Source organism: Rutidosis leptorrhynchoides, chromosome 1 (genome assembly GCF_046630445.1).
Source record: "Rutidosis leptorrhynchoides isolate AG116_Rl617_1_P2 chromosome 1, CSIRO_AGI_Rlap_v1, whole genome shotgun sequence".
Taxonomy (NCBI): domain Eukaryota; kingdom Viridiplantae; phylum Streptophyta; class Magnoliopsida; order Asterales; family Asteraceae; genus Rutidosis; species Rutidosis leptorrhynchoides.
Window position 1 is genome coordinate 405,617,868 of NC_092333.1, and position 25,620 is coordinate 405,643,487.

The 25,620-nt window shown below is 31.8% G+C and overlaps 1 long non-coding RNA gene across 8 annotated transcripts; it reads right to left on the minus strand.

The window, feature by feature from the left end:
- Positions 1–17,866: 17,866 nt before the first annotated feature.
- LOC139871629 (uncharacterized) lies at positions 17,867–19,814 on the minus strand. 8 transcript variants are annotated; one of them, XR_011766713.1, is made up of 4 exons: positions 19,595–19,814; positions 19,458–19,549; positions 18,769–19,312; positions 17,867–18,626 (listed from the first exon to the last, which is right to left on the minus strand). It is a non-coding gene; the product is annotated as an uncharacterized lncRNA (long non-coding RNA). The 8 variants fall into 8 exon arrangements; XR_011766715.1 differs by having other exon boundaries at positions 18,769–19,110; positions 19,265–19,312; positions 19,458–19,814; XR_011766711.1 differs by having other exon boundaries at positions 18,769–19,186; positions 19,265–19,312; positions 19,458–19,814.
- Positions 19,815–25,620: the final 5,806 nt, after the last annotated feature.

Consider the following 25,620-nt stretch of genomic DNA (forward strand, 5'->3'; position numbering starts at 1 on the left):
TATGATGAAAAGCGCAGCGCATAGGAATAAAAGCGCAAATGATAAAAAACGCATATGATGAAAAGCGCAGCGCATATAATTAAAAGCGCATATAATGAAAAGTGCATATGACGAAAAGCGCAGCGCATATGATTAAAAGCGCATATGGTGAAAATGATATATGATGAAAAGCACATATGGTGATTAATGAAAATCACATATGGTGATTAATGAAAAGCACATATAGTGATTAATGAAAAGCACATATAGTGATTAACGAAAAACACATATGGTGATTAATGAAAAGCACATATGGCGATTAATGAAAAGCACATTGAGAAATAATCACCATTGTTTCTTGAAAGAATTCAAGGGTATATATATGGACCAATTCATCCATCATGTGGACCATTTTTCTAATAGACGCATCTAACGCATGGTCTCATGTTTGTGTGTTATCAAACCGTAATATGGCATTTGCAAAGTTTCTTGCACAAATTATTAAATTAAGAACACATTATTCTGATTACACCATTAAAAGGATGAGACTTGATAATGCTGGTGAGTTAACATCTCAAGCTTTTAATGATTATTATATGTCTACAAGGATTGTTGTTGAACATCCAGTTGCTCATGTGCATACACAAAATTGGTTTAGCTGAATCAATAGATAAACGCTTACAGCTAATAACTAGACAATTAGAAATGAGTACAAAACTCTCAATATTTATATGAGGACATGTAAATTTACATGATGTGACATTAATTCGCATTAAATCAAGTGCAAGTTATAAATATTCTCCATTACCAACTTAATTTTGGTGGAGACCGAATATTTTTCATCTTAGAACATTTGGTTGTGCAGTGTATTTTTAATTGAACAATCACAACAAATGGTTCCTCAAAGAAGGATTGAAATATATGTTAGATATGAAACATTTTCAATCATAAGATATATTGAACCCATGACGGGTGATGTTTTTACAGCAAGTTTTGTCAATTGTCACTTTAATGAAACATTGTTCCCTATATTAGGGGGAGAAATGAAATATAAATAAAATGATGTTTCATGGTGTGAACATCAATTAAGGAATATTGATCATCGCACAAAAGAATGCGAAAAGAAAGTTCAAATATAATGCATATGCAAGACTTGCAAATTAATTACTTTATGCATTTAAAGATACAAAAAATAAGTGACTAAATCATATATACCAGCAGTAAATGCTTCAGCTAGAATTGAAATTACAAAAGCTGGCAATAATGTCACTTATGAGTCTTTGCTACGGCAGAAACGTGGGAGACCAATTGGTTCCAAAGATAAAAATGCTCGAAAAAGAAAATCAGCTGATAATGAGGTAAAAGAAAGTGTTCAAGAAGAACCACAAATCAATACTCCTTCTGCAGAGGATATTGATAAATGTAAATACATAAATTGCAATAAATTATGCAATATTATGAAACTGAAATGAAATGAAAAATCTTGATGAGATATTTTCATATAATGTTACAATGACATCATGAATAAAGATGATGATCTGGAACCAAAATCTGTCATTGAATATCAAAATAGACGTGATTGAACTCAACGGAAAGGAGCAATACGAGCTGAATTAGAATCGCTCAATAAAAGAAAAGTTTTTGGATCAATCGTTATCACTTTTAAAGATGTGAAACAATGGGATACAAATGAATTTTTATCCGAAAAGAAATGTGCAAATGAAGTTACAAGGCAAAACTTGACTTGTAACTCAAGATTTCCCACAAAGACCAGAAATGAATTAGGAGAAAAACTTATCCTCCTATAATGAATACAATTACTTATTAGATACTTAATCAACCTGGTAGTTATTTAAATGCATCTCATGGATGTTGTTACTACTTATCTGTATGGATCACTTAATAATGATATATATATATATATATATATATATATATATATATATATATATATATATATATATATATATATATATATATATATATATATATATATATACCTGAAGGGTTAAGGTATCATAAGCATCTAATGCAAAACCCAATGGAATATATTCCATTAAATCACAAAGATTTCTAAATGGGTTTATACAATCGGGGCGTATGTGGTATAATCGATTAAATTACTACTTGATAAGAAAAGGGTAAACATATAAACTTATTTGCACGTGTGTTTTATAAAAACAATGTTTGGATATGTGATCATAGCTGTTTATATCAATTATCTTAAATAAAGAAATCTATGAAGCCATTCAACTTCTAAAGAAAGATTTTAAAATAAAAAAAATCAAGTATTACGTTGATTTACATATTGAGCATATAACTAATGACTTACTTATACATCAAACAACTTATACCGAAAAGATTTTAAAATATTTTAATATGGACAAGACAAAAACCATTAAGTACTCATATGGTTGTTAGATCTTAATATTGATACTAATCCATTTCATCCTCTAGAAGATCATGAAGATCTTCTTGGTTTAGAAGTTCCATATTTTAGTGAAATTGGGGCTCTTATTGAAATGTCCCGTTCTTATTGATTAAAAACGTTCCATATTAATTGATTTTGTTGCGAGGTTTTGACCTCTATATGAGACGTTTTTCAAAGATTGCATTCATTTTAAAACAAACCATAACCTTTATTTCATCAATAAAGGTTTAAAAAGCTTTACGTAGATTATCAAATAATGATAATCTAAAATATCCTGTTTACACACGACCATTACATAATGGTTTACAATACAAATATGTTACAACAAAATAAGTTTCTTGAATGCAGTTTTTACACAATATCATACAAGCATGGACTCCAATTCTCGTCCTTATTTAAGTATGCGATAGCGGAAGCTCTTAATAATCACCTGAGAATAAACATTCTTAAAACGTCAACAAAAATGTTGGTGAGTTATAGGTTTAACCTATATATATCAAATCATAATAATAGACCACAAGATTTCATATTTCAATACACATCCCATACATAGAGATAAAAATCATTCATATGGTGAACACCTGGTAACCGACATTAACAAGATGCATATATAAGAATATCCCCATCATTCTGGGACACCCTTCGGATATGATATAAATTTCGAAGTACTAAAGCATCCGGTACTTTGGATGGGGTTTGTTAGGCCCAATAGATCTATCTTTAGGATTCGCGTCAATTAGGGTGTCTGTTCCCTAATTCTTAGATTACCAGACTTAATAAAAAGGGGCATATTCGATTTCGATAATTCAACCATAGAATGTAGTTTCACGTACTTGTGTCTATTTTGTAAATCATTTATAAAACCTGCATGTATTCTCATCCCAAAAATATTAGATTTTAAAAGTGGGACTATAACTCACTTTCACAGATTTTTACTTCGTCGGAAAGTAAGACTTGGCCACTGGTTGATTCACGAACCTATAACAATATATACATATATATCAAAGTATGTTCAAAATATATTTACAACACTTTTAATATATTTTGATGTTTTAAGTTTATTAAGTCAGCTTTCCTCGTTAGTAACCTACAACTAGTTGTCCACAGTTAGATGTACAGAAATAAATCGATAAATATTATCTTGAATCAATCCACGACCCAGTGTATACGTATCTCAGTATTGATCACAACTCAAACTATATATATTTTGGAATCAACCTCAACCCTGTATAGCTAACTCCAACATTCACATATAGAGTGTCTATGGTTGTTCTGAAATATATATAGATGTGTCGACATGATAGGTCGAAACATTGTATACATGTCTATGGTATCTCAAGATTACATAATATACAATACAAGTTGATTAAGTTATGGTTGGAATAGATTTGTTACCAATTTTCACGTAGCTAAAATGAGAAAAATTATCCAATCTTGTTTTACCCATAACTTCTTCATTTTAAATCCGTTTTGAGTGAATCAAATTGCTATGGTTTCATATTGAACTCTATTTTATGAATCTAAACAGAAAAAGTATAGGTTTATAGTCAAAAAAATAAGTTACAAGTCGTTTTTGTAAAGGTAGTCATTTCAGTCGAAAGAACGACGTCTAGATAACCATTTTAGAAAACATACTTCCACTTTGAGTTTAACCATAATTTTTGGATATAGTTTCATGTTCATAATAAAAATCATTTTCCCAGAATAACAACTTTTAAATCAAAGTTTATCATAGTTTTTAATTAACTAACCCAAAACAGCCCGCGGTGTTACTACGACGGCGTAAATCCAGTTTTACAGTGTTTTTCGTGTTTCCAGGTTTTAAATCATTAAGTTAGCATATCATATAGATATAGAACATGTGTTTAGTTGATTTTAAAAGTCAAGTTAGAAGGATTAACTTTTATTTGCGAACAAGTTTAGAATTAACTAAACTATGTTCTAGTGATTACAAGTTTAAACCTTCGAATAAGATAGCTTTATATGTTTGAATCGAATGATGTTATGAACATCATTACTACCTCAAGTTCCTTGGATAAACCTACTGGAAATGAGAAAAATAGATCTAGCTTTAAAGGATTCTTGGATGGCTCGAAGTTCTTGAAGCAGAATCATGACACGAAAACAAGTTCAAGTAAGATCATCACTTGAAATAAGATTGTTATAGTTATAGAAATTGAACCAAAGTTTGAATATGATTATTAACTTGTATTAGAATGATAACCTACTGTAATAAACAAAGATTTCTTGAGGTTGGATGATCACCTTACAAGATTGGAAGTGAGCTAGCAAACTTGAAAGTATTCTTGATTTTATGTAACTAGAACTTGTAGAATATATGAAGAACACTTAGAACTTGAAGATAGAACTTGAGAGAGATCAATTAGATGAAGAAAATTGAAGAATGAAAGTGTTTGTAGGTGTTTTTGGTCGTTGGTGTATGGATTAGATATAAAGGATATGTAATTTTGTTTTCATGTAAATAAGTCATGAATGATTACTCATATTTTTGTAATTTTATAAGATATTTCATGCTAGTTGCCAAATGATGGTTCCCACATGTGTTAGGTGACTCACATGGGCTGCTAAGAGCTGATCATTGGAGTGTATATACCAATAGTACATACATCTAAAAGCTGTGTATTGTACGAGTACGAATACGGGTGCATACGAGTAGAATTGTTGATGAAACTGAACGAGGATGTAATTGTAACCATTTTTGTTAAGTAGAAGTATTTTCATAAGTGTATTGAAGTCTTTCAAAAGTGTATAAATACATATTAAAACACTACATGTATATACATTTTAACTGAGTCGTTAAGTCATCGTTAGTCGTTACATGTAAGTGTTGTTTTGAAACCTTTAGGTTAACGATCTTGTTAAATGTTGTTAACCCAATGTTTATAATATCAAATGAGATTTTAAATTATTATATTATCATGATATTATCATGTATGAATATCTCTTAATATTATATATATACATTAAATGTCTTTACAACGATAATCGTTACATATATGTCTCGTTTAAAAATCATTAAGTTAGTAGTCTTGTTTTTACATATGTAGTTCATTGTTAATATACTTAATGATATGTTTACTTATCATAGTATCATGTCAACTATATATATATCCATATATATGTCATCATATAGTTTTTACAAGTTTTAACGTTCGTGAATCACCGGTCAACTTGGGTGGTCAATTGTCTATATGAAACATATTTCAATTAATCAAGTCTTAACAAGTTTAATTGCTTAACATGTTGAAAACATTTAATCATGTAAATATCAATCTCAATTAATATATATAAACATGGAAAAGTTCGGGTCACTACAGTACCTACCCGTTAAATAAATTTCGTCCAGAAATTTTAAGCTGTTGAAGGTGTTGACGAATCTTCTGGAAATAGATGCGGGTATTTCTTCTTCATCTGATCTTCACACTCCCAGGTGAACTCGGGTCCTCTACGAGCATTCCATCGAACCTTAACAATTGGTATCTTGTTTTGCTTAAGTCTTTTAACCTCACGATCCATTATTTCGACGGGTTCTTCGATGAATTGAAGTTTTTCGTTGATTTGGATTTCATCTAACGGAATAGTGAGATCTTCTTTAGCAAAACATTTCTTCAAATTCGAGACGTGGAAAGTGTTATGTACAGCCGCGAGTTGTTGAGGTAACTCAAGTCGGTAAGCTACTGGTCCGACACGATCAATAATCTTGAATGGTCCAATATACCTTGGATTTAATTTCCCTCGTTTACCAAATCGAACAACGCCTTTCCAAGGTGCAACTTTAAGCATGACCATCTCTCCAATTTCAAATTCTATATCTTTTCTTTTAATGTCAGCGTAGCTCTTTTGTCGACATTGGGCGGTTTTCAACCGTTGTTGAATTTGGATGATCTTCTCGGTAGTTTCTTGTATAATCTCCGGACCCGTAATCTGTCTATCCCCCACTTCACTCTAACAAATCGGAGACCTGCACTTTCTACCATAAAGTGCTTCAAACGGCCCAATCTCAATGCTTGAATGGTAGCTGTTGTTGTAAGAAAATTCTGCTAACGGTAGATGTCGATCCCAACTGTTTCCGAAATCAATAACACATGCTCGTAGCATGTCTTCAAGTGTTTGTATCGTCCTTTCGCTCTGGCCATCAGTTTGTGGATGATAGGCAGTACTCATGTCTAGACGAGTTCCCAATGCTCGCTGTAATGTCTGCCAGAATCTTGAAATAAATCTGCCATCCCTATCAGAGATAATAGAGATTGGTATTCCATGTCTGGAGACGACTTCCTTCAAATACAGTCGTGCTAACTTCTCCATCTTGTCATCTTCTCTTATTGGCAGGAAGTGTGCTGACTTGGTGAGACGATCAACTATTACCCAAATAGTATCATAACCACTTGCAGTCCTTGGCAATTTAGTAATGAAATCCATGGTAATGTTTTCCCATTTCCATTCCGTGATTTCAGGTTGTTGAAGTAGACCTGATGGTTTCTGATGCTCAGCTTTGACCTTAGAACACGTCAAACATTCTCCTACGTATTTAGCAACATCGGCTTTCATACCTGGCCACCAAAAATGTTTCTTGAGATCCTTGTACATCTTCCCCGTTCCAGGATGTATTGAGTATCTGGTTTTATGAGCTTCTCTAAGTACCATTTCTCTCATATCTCCAAATTTTGGTACCCAAATCCTTTCAGCCCTATACCGGGTTCCGTCTTCCCGAATATTAAGATGCTTCTCCGATCCTTTGGGTATTTCATCCTTTAAATTTCCCTTTTTTAAAACTCCTTGTTGCGCCTCCTTTATTTGAGTAGTAAGGTTATTATGAATCATTATATTCATAGATTTTACTCGAATGGGTTCTCTGTCCTTTCTGCTCAAGGCGTCGGCTACCACATTTGCCTTTCCCGGGTGGTAACGAATCTCAAAGTCGTAATCATTCAACAATTCAATCCACCTACGCTGCCTCATATTCAGTTGTTTCTAATTAAATATGTGCTGAAGACTTTTGTGGTCGGTATATATAATACTTTTGACCCCATATAAGTAGTGCCTCCAAGTCTTTAATGCAAAAACAACCGCGCCTAATTCCAAATCATGCGTCGTATAATTTTGTTCGTGAATCTTCAATTGTCTGGACGCATAAGCAATCACCTTCATTCATTGCATTAATACACAACCGAGACCTTGCTTTGATGCGTCACAATAAATCACAAAATCATCATTCCCTTCAGGCAATGACAATATAGGTGCCGTAGTTAGCTTTTTCTTCAATAACTGAAACGCTTTCTCTTGTTCATCATTCCATTCAAATTTCTTCTCTTTATGCGTTAATGCAGTCAAGGGTTTTGCTATTCTGGAAAAGTCTTGGATGAACCTTCTGTAGTAACCAGCTAGTCCTAAAAACTGGCGTATGTGTTTCGGAGTTTTCGGGGTTTCCCACTTTTCAACAGTTTCTATCTTTGCCGGATCCACCTTAATACCTTCTTTGTTCACTATGTGACCGAGGAATTGAACTTCTTCCAACCAAAATGCACACTTTGATAACTTAACGTACAATTCTTCCTTCCTCAATACTTCTAACACCTTTCTCAAATGTTCACCGTGTTCTTGGTCATTCTTTGAGTAAATAAGTATGTCATCAATGAAAACAATGACAAACTTTTCAAGGTATGGTCCACACACTCGGTTCATAAGGTCCATGAACACAGCTGGTGCATTAGTTAAACCAAACGGCATGACCATAAACTTGTAATGACCGTAACGTGTTCTGAAAGCAGTCTTTGGAATATCATCTTCTTTCACCCGCATTTGATGATACCCGGAACGTAAGTCAATCTTTGAATAAATAGACGAGCCTTGTAGTTGATCAAATAAGTCATTGATTCTCAGTAATGGGTAGCGGTTCTTGATGGTAAGTTTGTTCAACTCTCGGTAGTCGATAAACAACCTGAATGTACCATCTTTCTTCTTGACAAACAAAACAGGAGCTCCCCACGGTGATGTGCTTGGTCGAATGAAACCACGCTCTAAAAGTTCTTGTAATTGACTTTGCAGTTCTTTCATCTCGCTGGGTGCGAGTCTGTAAGGAGCACGAGCTATTGGTGCAGCTCCTGGTACAAGATCTATTTGAAATTCAACGGATCGATGTGGGGGTAATCCCGGTAATTCTTTCGGAAATACATCGGGAAATTCTTTTGCAATGGGAACATCATTGATGCTCTTTTCTTCAGTTTGTACTTTCTCGACGTGTGCTAGAACAGCATAGCAACCTTTTCTTATTAGTTTTTGTGCCTTCAAATTACTAATAAGATGTAGCTTCGTGTTGCCCTTTTCTCCGTACACCATTAAGGGTTTTTCTTTTTCTCGTATAATGCGAATTGCATTTTTGTAACAAACGATCTCTGCTTTCACTTCTTTCAACCAGTCCATACCGATTATCACATCAAAACTCCCTAACTCTACTGGTATCAAATCAATCTTAAATGTTTCGCTAACCAGTTTAATTTCTTGATTCCGACATATATTATCTGCTGAAATTAATTTACCATTTGCTAATTCAAATAAAAATTTACTATCCAAAGTCCTCAATGGACAACTTAATTTAGCACAAAAATCTCTACTCATATAGCTTTTATCCGCACCCGAATCAAATAAAACGTAAGCAGATTTATTGTCAATAAGAAACGTACCCGTAACAAGCTCCGGGTCTTCCTGTGCCTCTGCCGCATTAATATTAAAAACTCTTCCGCGGCCTTGTCCATTCGTGTTCTCCTGGTTCGGGCAATTTCTAATAATGTGGCCCAGTTTTCCACATTTATAACAAACTACATTGGCATAACTTGCTCCGACACTACTTGCTCCGCCATTACTCGTTCCGAAACCATTTTTTCCTTTCGTTCTATTAACCCCTGGTCCGTAGACCTCACACTTCACCGTGCTATGACCATTTCTTTTACACTTGTTGCAAACTTTGGTGCAGAACCCCGAGTGATACTTTTCACACCTTTGGCATAGCTGCTTCTGATTGTTGTTGTTGTTGTTGCGGTTATTATTGTTGTTGGGATGATTGTTGTAGTTGCTGTTATTGTTGTTGTTGTTGTTGTTGGGCCGTTTGTTGTAGTTGCGATTGATGTTGCGATTGTTGGGATAATTGTTGCGATTATTGTTGTAATTGTTGTTGTTGTTGTATTGGTGATTCTTATCACCGTTTTCCTCCCACTTTCTTTTGACTTGCTTCACATTGGCCTCTTCAGCAGTCTGTTCTTTAATTCTTTCTTCAATCTGGTTCACTAGTTTGTGAGCCATTCTACATGCCTGTTGTATGGAGGCGGGCTCGTGTGAACTTATATCTTCTTGGATTCTTTCCGGTAATCTTTTCACAAACGCGTCGATCTTCTCTTCCTCATCTTCGAATGCTCCCGGACACAATAGGCACAATTTTGTGAATCGTCTTTCGTACGTGGTAATATCAAATCCTTGGGTTCGTAACCCTCTAAGTTCTGTCTTGAGCTTATTGACCTCGGTTCTGGGACGGTACTTCTCGTTCATCAAGTGCTTGAATGCTGACCACGGTAGTGCGTACGCATCGTCTTGTCCCACTTGCTCTAGATAGGTATTCCACCATGTTAACGCAGAACATGTGAAGGTATGCATAGCGTACTTCACTTTGTCCTCTTCAGTACACTTACTTATGGAAAACACCGATTCGACCTTCTCGGTCCACCGTTTCAATCCGATCGGTCCTTCGGTTCCATCAAATTCCAAAGGTTTGCAGGCAGTAAATTCTTTGTAGGTGCATCCTACACGATTTCCTGTACTGCTAGATCCAAGGTTATTGTTGGTATGTAGCGCAGCCTGTACTGCGGCTATGTTTGAAGCTAGGAAAGTACGGAATTCCTCTTCATTCATATTCACGGTGTGTCGAGTAGTCGGTGCCATTTCCTTCAAAATAGTCAAATGGAACAAGTTAATCATACAGAATATTAAGAGTAGTTAATAGTATTTCGTAGCATAATATGAACTCATTTATAAAAGCTTTTTCTTCATATTAGCGTTTTATAAGTTTAAATTCGGGTAGTACCTACCCGTTAAGTTCATACTTAGTAGCTAATATACAATTCAACTACTACAATTCTATATTAAAAACCGATTATAATAATATTTCGCGTTCAAACTTTTACACAATATTTTACAAACTTACAATACTGCTTATTTTACATATAGCATGAAATATAGCACACAATAAATTTGATACAAGATGGTTGTGAAGATAATTCTAGCTAGTACACAAGTCGTTCAGCAAAGGCAATAAAGGCACGTAATTCATACGTCCAGAAACAAGTCATGCATTCTGGTTTTACTAGGATTACTTCCCATCCTTGGTCTTGTGGAACATAACCGTTATGGCCGTTGATAAGACAGTGTGTTGTAACGTCGTCAAAGGGACGAGGGTTACGTAATGTCCAACAGTCCCGTAACAATCTAAAAACCTCATTTCTTACCCCAATTACCGACTCCGTCACTTGTGGAAACGTTTTGTTTAATAGTTGTAGCCTGATGTTCTTGTTCTCACTTTGGTGAGAAGCGAACATTACTAATCCGTAAGCATAACATGCCTCTTTATGTTGTATGTTAGCCGCTTTTTCTAAATCACGAAGTCCAATATTCGGATATATTGAGTCAAAATAATTTCTTAACCCATTGCGTAAAATAGCATTTGGGTTCCCCGCAATATATGCGTCAAAGTAAACACATCGTAACTTATGGATTTCCCAATGTGATATCCCCCATCTTTCGAACAAAAGCCTTTTATAAACCAAGGCATTCTTGCAACGTTCTTCGAATGTCTTACAAACTGATCTCGCCTTAAATAGTTGTGCCGAAGAATTCTGACCGACTCTAGACAAGATTTCATCAATCATGTCTCCGGGTAGGTCTCTTAAAATATTGGGTTGTCTATCCATTTTGTATTTTTATACTGTAAAATAGACAAGAGTTAGATTCATAAAAAAAATACTTATTAATACAAGAAATTTTTACATATATCATAAAGCATAAGCACACTATATTACATATATTACACCACACGAATACAACTATCTTATTCCGACTCGCTTGTTTCTTCTTCTTCGGTTTTGGTTTGTTTTACCAAGTTTCTAGGGATATATGATGTTCCCCTAATACAAGCCGTCGTTTTCCACATTGGTTTAGAAAAACCTGGTGGTTTAGAGGTTCCCGGGTCATTGTTACAACTTAAGGACTTCGGGGGTTGACGATACATATAAAGTTCATCGGGGTTGGAATTAGATTTCTCTATTTTTATGCCCTTTCCCTTATTATTTTCTTTTGCCTTTTTAAATTCAGTTGGGGTAATTTCTATAACATCATCGGAATTCTCGTCGGAATCCGATTCATCGGAGAATTGGTAATCCTCCCAATATTTTGCTTCCTTGGCGGAAACACCATTGACCATAATTAACCTTGGCCGGTTGGTTGAGGTTTTTCTTTTACTTAATCGTTTTATTATTTCCCCCACCGGTTCTATTTCTTCATCCGGTTCCGATTCTTCTTCCGGTTCCGATTCTTCTTCCGGTTCCGACTCTTCTTCCGGTTCCTCTTCGGGAACTTGTGAATCAGTCCACGAATCATTCCAATTTACATTTGACTCTTCATTATTATTGGGTGAGTCAATGGGACTTGTTCTAGAGGTAGACATCTATCACATAATATCAAACGCGTTAAGAGATTAATATATCACATAATATTCACATGTTAAAAATATATAGTTTCCAACAAAATTTATTAAGCAATCATTTTTCAAGTAAACACGGTCGAAGTCCAGACTCACTAATGCATCCTAACAAACTCGATAAGACACACTAATGCAAAATTCTGGTTCTCTAAGACCAACGCTCGGATACCAACTGAAATGTCCCGTTCTTATTGATTAAAAACGTTCCATATTAATTGATTTCGTTGCGAGGTTTTGACCTCTATATGAGACGTTTTTCAAAGATTGCATTCATTTTAAAACAAACCATAACCTTTATTTCATCAATAAAGGTTTAAAAAGCTTTACGTAGATTATCAAATAATGATAATCTAAAATATCCTATTTACACACGACTATTACATAATGGTTTACAATACAAATATGTTACAACAAAATAAGTTTCTTGAATGCAGTTTTTACACAATATCATACAAGCATGGACTCCAAATCTCGTCCTTATTTAAGTATGCGACAGCGGAAGCTCTTAATAATCACCTGAGAATAAACATTCTTAAAACGTCAACAAAAATGTTGGTGAGTTATAGGTTTAACCTATATATATCAAATCATAATAATAGACCACAAGATTTCATATTTCAGTACACATCCCATACATAGAGATAAAAATCATTCATATGGTGAACACCTGGTAACCGACATTAACAAGATGCATATATAAGAATATCCCCATCATTCCGGGACACCCTTCGGATATGATATAAATTTTGAAGTACTAAAGCATCTGGTACTTTGGATGGGGTTTGTTAGGCCCAATAGATCTATCTTTAGGATTCGCGTCAATTAGGGTGTCTGTTCCCTAATTCTTAGATTACCAGACTTAATAAAAAGGGGCATATTCGATTTCGATAATTCAACCATAGAATGTAGTTTCACGTACTTGTGTCTATTTTGTAAATCATTTATAAAACCTGCATGTATTCTCATCCCAAAAATATTAGATTTTAAAAGTGGGACTATAACTCACTTTCACAGATTTTTACTTCGTCGGGAAGTAAGACTTGGCCACTGGTTGATTCACGAACCTATAACAATATATACATATATATCAAAGTATGTTCAAAATATATTTACAACACTTTTAATATATTTTGATGTTTTAAGTTTATTAAGTCAGCTGTCCTCGTTAGTAACCTACAACTAGTTGTCCACAGTTAGATGTACAGAAATAAATCGATAAATATTATCTTGAATCAATCCACGACCCAGTGTATACGTATCTCAGAATTGATCGCAACTCAAACTATATATATTTTGGAATCAACCTCAACCCTGTATAGCTAACTCCAACATTCACATATAGAGTGTCTATGGTTGTTCCGAAATATATATAGATGTGTCGACATGATAGGTCGAAACATTGTATACGTGTCTATGGTATCTCAAGATTACATAATATACAATACAAGTTGATTAAGTTATGGTTGGAATAGATTTGTTACCAATTTTCACGTAGCTAAAATGAGAAAAATTATCCAATCTTGTTTTACCCATAACTTCTTCATTTTAAATCCGTTTTGAGTGAATCAAATTGCTATGGTTTCATATTGAACTCTATTTTATGAATCTAAACAGAAAAAGTATAGGTTTATAGTCGGAAAAATAAGTTACAAGTCGTTTTTGTAAAGGTAGTCATTTCAGTCGAAAGAACGACGTCTAGATGACCATTTTAGAAAACATACTTCCACTTTGAGTTTAACCATAATTTTTGGATATAGTTTCATGTTCATAATAAAAATCATTTTCCCAGAATAACAACTTTTAAATCAAAGTTTATCATAGTTTTTAATTAACTAACCCAAAACAGCCCGCGGTGTTACTACGACGGCGTAAATCCAGTTTTACGGTGTTTTTCGTGTTTCCAGGTTTTAAATCATTAAGTTAGCATATCATATAGATATAGAACATGTGTTTAGTTGATTTTAAAAGTCAAGTTAGAAGTATTAACTTTTATTTGCGAACAAGTTTAGAATTAACTAAACTATGTTCTAGTGATTACAAGTTTAAACCTTCGAATAAGATAGCTTTATATGTATGAATCGAATGATGTTATGAACATCATTACTACCTCAAGTTCCTTGAATAAACCTACTGGAAATGAGAAAAATATATCTAGCTTCAAAGGATTCTTGGATGGCTCGAAGTTCTTGAAGCAGAATCATGACACGAAAACAAGTTCAAGTAAGATCATCACTTGAAATAAGATTGTTATAGTTATAGAAATTGAACCAAAGTTTGAATATGATTATTAACTTGTATTAGAATGATAACCTACTGTAAGAAACAAAGATTTCTTGAGGTTGGATGATCACCTTACAAGATTGGAAGTGAGCTAGCAAACTTGAAAGTATTCTTGATTTTATGTAACTAGAACTTGTAGAATATATGAAGAACACTTAGAACTTGAAGATAGAACTTGAGAGAGATCAATTAGATGAAGAAAATTGAAGAATGAAAGTGTTTGTAGGTGTTTTTGGTCGTTGGTGTATGGATTAGATATAAAGGATATGTAATTTTGTTTTCATGTAAATAAGTCATGAATGATTACTCATATTTTTGTAATTTTATAAGATATTTCATGCTAGTTGCCAAATGATGGTTCTCACATGTGTTAGGTGACTCACATGGGCTGCTAAGAGCTGATCATTGGAGTGTATATACCAATAGTACATACATCTAAAAGCTGTGTATTGTACGAGTACGAATACGGGTGCATACGAATAGAATTGTTGATGAAACTGAACGAGGATGTAATTGTAACCATTTTTGTTAAGTAGAAGTATTTTCATAAGTGTATTGAAGTCTTTCAAAAGTGTATAAATACATATTAAAACACTACATGTATATACATTTTAACTGAGTCGTTAAGTCATCGTTAGTCGTTACATGTAAGTGTTGTTTTGAAACCTTTAGGTTAACGATCTTGTTAAATGTTGTTAACCCAATGTTTATAATATCAAATGAGATTTTAAATTATTATATTATCATGATATTATCATGTATGAATATCTCTTAATATTATATATATACATTAAATGTCTTTACAACGTTAATCGTTACATATATGTCTCGTTTAAAAATCATTAAGTTAGTAGTCTTGTTTTTACATATGTAGTTCATTGTTAATATACTTAATGATATGTTTACTTATCATAGTATCATGTCAACTATATATATATCCATATATATGTCATCATATAGTTTTTACAAGTTTTAACGTTCGTGAATCACCGGTCAACGTGGGTGGTCAATTGTCTATATGAAACATAACAAGTTTAATTGCTTAACATGTTGAAAACATTTAATCATGTAAATATCAATCTCAATTAATATATATAAACATGGAAAAGTTCGGGTCACTACACTTATGTATCTTACAAATTATACAAGATCTGACATTTCTTTTGCAGTTAATTTGTTGACAAGGTTCAGCTCAGCCCCTACCAAAAGACATTGGAATGGGATCAAACAAATAGTTTGATACCTTCGGGGAACTACTGATTTATAATTATTTTATTCTAACAACTCGAAACAAGATTTGTTTGGTTATACAGATGCAGATTATTTATCTGATCTACATAAAGCTAAATCTCAAACTGGATATGTATTCCTAAATGGAGGTACCGCAATATCATGACGTTCTCAAAACAAACACTTGTTGCAACATCATCAAATCATGCTGAAGTGATTGCATTACATGAAGCTACTCAGGAATGATTTTAGTTAAGATCAATGATACAAATCATTATTGATTCTTGTGGACTAGAACGCTATAAAAGCCCAACAACTATCTATGAAGATAATACAGCTTACATAGTACAAATGAAAGAAGAGTATCAAAAATGACAGAACAAAACATAAATGCTGACGAGGCGCTAAAGCTATAAACGGTCTTAACGGTCATAAGTTTGATGGAAAAGAATGGTATATTGGTAAGGCTCAGAAAAAGACTGAAAGGGAATAGGAATTGAAACAACAGTTTGAGCAAACCATGAAGGAGACTGTAGACAAATCACATGGGTCAAACTTGTACATAAAAGATTTAGATGATACAGTTTCAGATGAAAACCTCAGATTCTTCTCATATACTCAAGATCTCGTAAAATACAACCAGATTAAAATGAGATACGTTCAATCAACAACTCTGCTGATCTTTATACCAAAGCACTGTCAATCACTGTTTTCAAAACATACGTTCACAATATTGGCATGAGGCAAGTTCAAAAGATGTGACGACTCAGCGTTGTCTACTTGAAGGGGAGTCAACTCTATGCTGCACTCTTTTTCCCTTAGCTAAAGTTTTATCCCACTGGGTTTTCTTTAGCAAGGTTTTTAACGAGACAGTATTAATTGCTCTTTAAAAAAATTACCATCCAAGGGGGAGTGTTGTAAATTTAGTAGTTAAATATGGATGGTAATTAGTCAAATATGGATAGTAAAATTTGTACTATATATATGTGCATAATGTAAGTTACAAAAACACACATATACATTAAATACATCACACCTCTCTTCAACCTCTTTCTCTCTTATATCTTCTACAACACATCTCTCTTTTATTGGTTCTTTCAATTTGAATATATTGAACCAGGCCACTAAAGGTAGTTATAAGCCTACTGAAATATAACATAAGACAAATTTATTTAGGACGATAATAACCATAACCATTAGAGCAACGATTAAACATTTATTGTAAACTAGTGAAATGACCCGTGAAATCACGGGTTTGTTTAAACGAAATAATTTAATGACATGTTTTAGGTATTAAGTGAATGTAAATGCTAAAGTCATTTATTTTAATGACCATATATATTTGATTTATATTAAAGATTCGATCACAAGTCAATCAACTGAAAACTGCATTGGTTCTGATCAGTCAAACCAGCATAGCACATTACTTTCCAAATGTAATGGATAATGTTTATTTGTTTACTAACACTATTAACTCATCAAGTGATCTCAAAACATGTTATCCAAAGAAAAGTACACATAACATTGTATGCAAAACTTGAAGTGACAACAAAGTCATTGCAGGTTTTTAAATTTACTACATATACAAAGTGGAACTATTGCCCATATTGACACTTGATACTCAAAATTGGGTGCATCTCCAGTGTAGAAGTTGTATAGTTCAAAAGTTCAAATGATGATAAAGGATTATTGTTTTCGAAGAAGATGCAGGGATGCATCTGGGTGATGGCTCACTATACCATATACCACTTAAACCAGTTTTGACATCTATTTCTCATTACAACAACGCTTATAATTTTTTAACTTATATGCAGTCTTTAATTTTCTCAATATATCCTTATGAACCAAAGGATCCATATTAGTGACCATAGTGAGTTGACACATGATTCTAAATCTATACTAAACTGCAAATGAAACTAAATCTATGCCAACCCGAAGGGTGGTTGAGTGGTTGAGTGCTTAGAAATCTCTTAAGGAGACCAAGTTCAATCTCCACTAATCTCACTTTGGAGCCTTGCCTTTCAAAAAGAAAAAACAAAAAAAAAATCTATGCCAAACTCCACATGCTAGGTGAATTATGTAAAGTTATCTACAAATGATATTAGTAACAGGATCGTTACCTTTTGTTACATGATTAATAAAATTCAAATATACTTTAGCGAGTAATTAAACTAATCATCAGTAAATAGACTAAAAAGCATGTTTGTAAAAAATTGTCAAATCAACATATAGTAAAAAGACACCATACAACTCTCATTCTCTTGAACTTGACTTGAAACTTCTTAAAGTAGATCTGGACTTCCGGACTTTTGAGCTTTGACGAACACCTTCAGAAATAGAACAAAAACAGAGTGCTCCAAACTAAAAGTAAGACATGAAGTTAATAAAATACTGAAAAGTAATTTGCATTGTAAACAAAACTTGTGATGAAGTTATCTACAAAGTATGGACCTTGTCTTGAGGAATGATAGTGAAACCACAGATTCTAAACAAAAACATTAACTGATAATAAAGGTTGTTAAGCTTGGCATAATACATTATTTACCACCATGTTCAGTATAAACGTTTCATAACATAGCTATCTCAAACGTAGCATAATACATTATTTTACCATATAGCCTCAAATTTTAATCATACAAAATAGTGACTAAACAAACATGTTGAAAAAAATCAGGCAAATAAACAGACAACATCATGGCTAAACTATATAATTAAATAAAAATGTTAAATATAGATATAATCAAAATATCAAAAAGGACAGAACTTTTAAGCAGACGTACCATTGAGCAGATGCCCATTGATCATATCATCATCACTATTAGCCATTGGAAAAACGTTCACATCTTTATGGCAATCATTAAATGACCCCGGTTCTCGAGCTTAAATAAGCTGCAACCCGTAAGATCAACTATGTACCATCTTTATAGCATGATTGTAGTCAATCTGCAACAAAAAAATTTTGTTTGAGAAAAGGTTAGTCATGTTTACGTCATATTATCATTAAAATTTTGCAAGTAACATTATTAACATATCCTCATACATACGAAATAAGCTTACACGAACCACACTACATAAGCTTATGTACCTGAAAATATATATGTACTTGCATTAATAACATCGCGAAGCTGATACGAACCACAATACATCAGAATTTTCCGTCATCAAAATAAGAAAATGTTCCAATAGTTGTTTTTTTAAGTCTTCAAATCAAAGTTGAGAGAAAGATTCAGTTTTACAAATTCTGGCCTCAGATATAGACATCGAATTTAAAGATCAATATATGGATCACAAATTAAAGCTTTAACATGGTTAAGTAGTTCAAAATTTGTTACTAACACCTTGAATAACTTGATCAGTGGGGCTGTTTTTGACCATGCCATGAATGAGAGTGAATCCTTTCTATCTTCCTTCCCAGAATATACTATGTCTATGTTACACACATTAGAAACATGGATTCACCACTTATTGATCACTTCAACCTTTAGTAATCGCTTTAAAAGAGACTAACATACACCAAATGACCAAAGAATAAAAATATGACAATTAAACTAAAGTTAATTAGAAATCGTATGTTACTATACCTTAACACAAAGAAGCCAGAAAGAGAATTCAAAATTGTGACCTAGAACCTGAAATCACAAACCAAAACCCACAAGCTTAGAAACAAAATTAATGAGAATAAAAACCAAAACAACAAATCATCCTTAAAAACAATCATGTAGTTAACAAAAACACGAGATAAAGGGACAAAAAAGTGTTTAACAAAAATCATGCCTATCTCAAAACAATGCCCAGATTAAATGTACCATCATTGCAAGTAGGCTTTAGTCAACCAATAACCCAGATTGACGAATTACAAAGAACGCCTACAAATAACATCAGAGTCAAAAACATTATTAAAATCTAAAAGCTGAAAACCAATAATAATTGAAAGATTAGACATGAATTATCAATCTCAAGCCACTTTTCAATTGAAGCGAAAAGTAATCGTAATCATAAAATCGACAAATACAACAGCAACATAATCGTTGAATGATGATGATTAAACCGTTGATCTGCTGTGATTATTGCGGTAAACGAAGATTGTATGGCATACATCGCCGGAGTTGATTTTGGAAAAAATTAGGGTTTGGAGCTGGTAAAAATAAAATAAATACTCCGTAGAATAACACACTTATAATTATAATTAATTTTATAATTGTATAATTATGATTAATGACATCAGCGTAATGGGCTTAGATTTTTTTCTTTTTCTTTTTAATTTTTTCTTATTAAAAGAATTAGTCTAATAATGAAATTCATTATAGAATTTTAATAGAAACTATAGATAGATAGATTGTTAAATTTGTATATTATTATGTATTTTTTCTACTTAAATTCAAAAAGTCAAGTTATTCATAAAAATACAAAATTATATATTAAATATTAAATATACCATATACAATTGTGCAAATTTTTGGTACTATTCATGAATAGTAACTCTTTTTTTTCACTTTTTCATCCCAAACTATTTTCGTCTTTGTTTCAACAACATCTAACTGCCATACTTCCGACAACATAGCTTTTAGAACCTACCCACATAGCTTTTAGACCCAAAAAAATCTCATAAACCCACCCCAAACTTTGAACGCAAATACTTTCATTTTTCTAGCGAAATAAAAAGATACCACCTACACAAATTAACTTGCAGCATATTTTCGAACGTACAATTTTTACCAGCAATCGGTCTGAAGCGCAGTGCCACATGAAGCGACCCGTCCTAATTCATCCGGACGAAGTCCATATCGATTATAAACGATTCACAACAGTTGATTACATCGCGAGGTACTTGACATCTATATGATACATTTTACAAATATTGCATTCGTTTTTGAAAAGACAATCTTTCATTACATCGGAAGTTGACGACATGCATATCATTTCATAATAAATCTAACTAAAATTGACTTAATAATAATCTTGATGAACGCAACGACTCGAATGCAACGTCTATTGAAATATGTCATGAATGACTCCAAGTAATATTTCTAAAATGAGCAAATGCACAGCGGAAGATTTCTTTCGTACCTGAGAATAAACATGCTTTCAAGTGTCAACCAAAAAAGTTGGTGAGTTCAATAGTTTATCATAAATAATCATTTCATAATTTTAATAGACCACAAGATTTCATATTCCCAATTCTCATAAATAAACGTCTCATGCATAGAGACAAAAATATCATTCATATGGATTGAACACCTGGTAACCGACATTAACAAGATGCATATATAAGAATATCCCCTTCATTCCGGGATCCTCCATCGGACATGATATAAATTTCGAAGTACTAAAGCATCCGGTACTTTGGATGGGGCTTGTTGGGCCCGATAGATCTATCTTTAGGATTCGCGTCAATTAGGGTGTCTGTTCCCTAATTCTTAGATTACCAGACTAAAAGGGGCATATTCGATTTCGATCATTCAACCATATAATGTAGTTTCGATTACTTGTGTCTATTTCGTAAAACAGTTATAAAAGCAGCGCATGTATTCTCAGTCCCAAAAATATATATTGCAAAAGCATTTAAAAATGGAGCAAATGAAACTCACGCATATAAATATTGTAAAACAGTTAATAAAGCATTTGCATGTATTCTCAGCCCAAAAATGTAATGAGTAAAAAGGGAGCAAATGAAACTCACCATACTGTATTTCGTAGTAAAAATACATATAACGTCATTTAACAAGTGTAGGGTTGACCTCGGATTCACGAACCTATATTCAATCATGTATATTATTACATGTAACGGTAATCGAACAAATATATATATTATTAGTGATAATATTCAAAAAAAAAAATTTGATAATAATAATAGCCGTTTTGTTTGTAGTAATAATAATACTGTAATAAAGATAATATTAATTAGTGATAATAATAATGATAATAAAAATAATGTAATAAAATTATATAAAAATCAGGTTAATGGAAATAATAATAATGATAGTAATAATGATATTAATAATAATGGTAGTTTTATTAATAATAATGCTACTAATAATGTTCTTTAACGATAATATTAATACCAATGTTAACAATAATAGTAATAATAATTTTAAAATCATGTTAATACTAATAATAATAATAATAATAATAATAATAATAATAATAATAATAATAATAATAATAATAATAATAATAATAATAATAGTACTAATATTTATATTAATAGCTATAATGATAGTAATACTACTAATAATAATACTAATACTTATGATAATAATAATAACAATCATATTATTACTAATAATAATAATAATAATAATAATAATAATAATAATAATAATAATAATAATAATAATAATAATAATAATAATAATAATAATAATAATGACTACCTCTCAAGAAGAAAAAGTTCCAAATTAAATGCCTAAGCCCGGTTTTGAACCCAAGACTTCTCGTTTCATACAAACACCCTCAACCATTAAGCCGCTTGCTGTTTTCCTGACTTAATATCGAAACTATGTGTATATAACACGTTTTAGCCCAACTAGTATGAACTGAAATAGACCCAAGTTGCATCGGCCCAACAGCAAATCATAATGGCCTACTATTTAACTCACGGCCCAATAAAGGAAACAGTCCAACAATTAATTAGATACGTTCGGCCCAACTATCAATATTGAAGCCCACCTGACCCAGTCTCTCTAGACATCTTATTGAAGAGAAAAAAAAATAAATATGCACATCCGTGGTTTCGAACCCATGACCTCGTGTTTACCCATCAAACATGCTCCACCATCTGCTCCCCATTGTTTTTCTGAATTAATACTATTCTTAATGTTTTTATTTATTTATCCTGATTTATGTATTCATCTTCCTCTTTAACTAACAAATCATCATCAATAATAGAATTCAAAACAGCATTATCATTCGTTCGTCACTCCACCATAATTAAACTTCACGATCATTTTCTTCATCATTACACTCATTCATAACCATCGTCTAACTTTATACACCTCGTTCATCACAGGATCACGATCATACCAAGCTTCTCACAGTTAATCCTCATCATTATCAATCAGTTTGCAACAGGAACCTTTAACAGCTAACGTTAATGTAGAAGTTGACATGGGTCTTTGGTGGTTAATGGTTTAATGGTGTTCTTGTGGGTTTTAGAGTGGGTCTTCGATGGAATACAGTAAAGTAATCAATGGGGTTGTTGAAAGGACCCGTTCATATACATTATAAACGATTCACAATAGTTGATTACATTGCGAGGTATTTGACCTCTATATGATACATTTTACAAACATTGCATTCGTTTTTAAAAGACAATCTTTCTTTACATCGAAAATTGACAGGCATGCATACCATTTCATAATATCCACTATCCAACTATAAATTGATTTAATAATAATCTTTGATGAACTCAATGACTCGAATGCAACGTTCTTCGAAATATGCTATGAAAGACTCCAAGTAATATCTTTAAAATGAGCAAATGCACAGCGGAAGATTTCTTTAACACCTGAGAATAAACATGCTTTAAAGTGTCAACCAAAAGGTTGGTGAGTTCATTAGTTTATCATAATCATTTATTTCCATCATTTTAATAGACCACAAGAATTTTATTTTCAGTTCTCATAAATATACGTCCCATGCATAGAGACAAAAATAATCATTCATATGGTGAACACCTGGTAACCGACATTAACTAGATACATATAAGAATATCCCCTATCATTCCGGGATCCTCCTTCGGACATGATATAAATTTCGAAGTACTAAAGCATCCGGTACTTTGGATGGGGTTTGTTAGGCCCAATAGATCTATCTTTAGGATTCGCGTCAATTAGGGTGTCTGTTCCCTAATTCTTAGATTACCAGACTTTAATAAAAAGGGGCATATTCGATTTCGATAATTCAACCATAGAATGTAGTTTCAATTACTTGTGTCTATTTCGTCAAACATTTATAAAAGCGCATGTATTCTCAGTCCCAAAAATATAAAGGGTAAAAAGGCAAATGAGACTCACCATACTGTATTTCGTAGTAAAAATACATATAACGTCATTGAACAAGTGCAAAGTTGGCTTCGGATTCACGAACCTAAATTAATTATATATATTTATGTGTTGGTCAATATTTGTCTAACAAATTAGGTCAAGTCATAGTGTACCACAATCCTAATGCTCGAGACTAATATGCAAAAGTCAACAAAAGTAAATTTGACTCAAAATAATTTTCAAAAATCTATACATGATTAATATATAGTTTAAATATCGTCATTTTATATTTTTAAATATTTTTAAAAGATTTATTAGAGTAAATAATATAATTTATTTATTAATAAATAAAATTTTATATTAAATTTATATAATAAAATATACTTTTATATATATTAAGTAATAAAATTTATACGGTTCATTTAATATCATAAAGATAATATGATAGGTATTATTAAAGTAAGTTATTACACGTAGTAAAATATGTTTGTATCACATATTTATTTGATAAAATAATATCTATAATGATAGTAAGTAAAAGTTGTATTATTTTGTAATAATTATTATTATTATAAAAATATCAATATTTATAATTACTAAGATGACATTATGATAAAACGATAATTCTAATTATGATAACTTTAATATTTATGATAATTTTTAATATTATCTTTAAAATAATAATTCTATTTAAAATAATAATAATAATGATATTTTATAGTAACAATGACATTTCTATTAAAATGATAATTTTTGTTAAAATGATAGTTTTAATACTAACGATACTTTTAATAATAATAGTAATGATAAAAATAATAAGAACGATAATTTTATCTAAATCAATATCTTATAATATTTTAATTTCATCATGATACTCTTACCCATTATTTCCTAATCGTTTCGTTTAATAGCTTATAATCGTATTTTATATCGTGTTCATAATAATGATAATAATAGTAATCAAAATAATTAGGTGTTACAAATATTTGTTTTAATTACACTAATATTAATAATGATAGTTACTATAACATTATTAACGATAATACTAATAATTATCTTAATGATAATATAGTAATAATAATAATAACAATAACAATAACAATTTTTAAATAATGATATATATATATTAATAATGATAATAATAATAATAATACCAATAATAATAATAATAATAATAATTGGATAATAATAATAATACTAATTATAACTTTAACGATAGTAATAATTAAAAAAAATAACAATTTTTAATGATAAATCCCTTTTATTGATAAAGATAATAATAATGATAATAATAAGATAAAACTAGAACGACGATAAAAATGAAGATAATAATAATCATTTTTAATAAAAATATCGAAAATTCAATTGATTATAACTTCTAATCCGTTCATCGAAACCATTCGATATCTAAAGGAAAAGTTCTTAATTTTTCGCTAGCTTTCCAAGGACATGCATATCTTATACCTTATCTCAACCGCAAGTGTAACTAATTCAAGATTCAACCTAACCTGTCTAAGGGTAATATCAAAAGTACAAGCATGCATAATCCTAAATACTCGAGCACTAGTCAGGGATACACTATTAGTATGTAAAAGTTAAATTATGAGTACTCACGTATCAATATTGAGATTCAATATTGCAGGAAAAGGTACGTAGACGTAACGGAAATGATAAACACTATATTGACCTCACGAGCATACCCATGAACCATACTCAATCACCTCCATAGCTATAACCCATAATTTCCTTAATCCTATCCCACTCGAAAAACAATTTCGAAATCACTCGGACAGCACTCCGCGTAATATTTTATGTATACTAATAATATCTTGAAATAATACGGAGTAAATATATATATGTAAATTGATTGAGAGAGTTTAGAGAAAAATATTTTTAAGTTTTTATGAAATAATGAAACCTATTGAATTCTATTTATAATAGATTTTTGAATT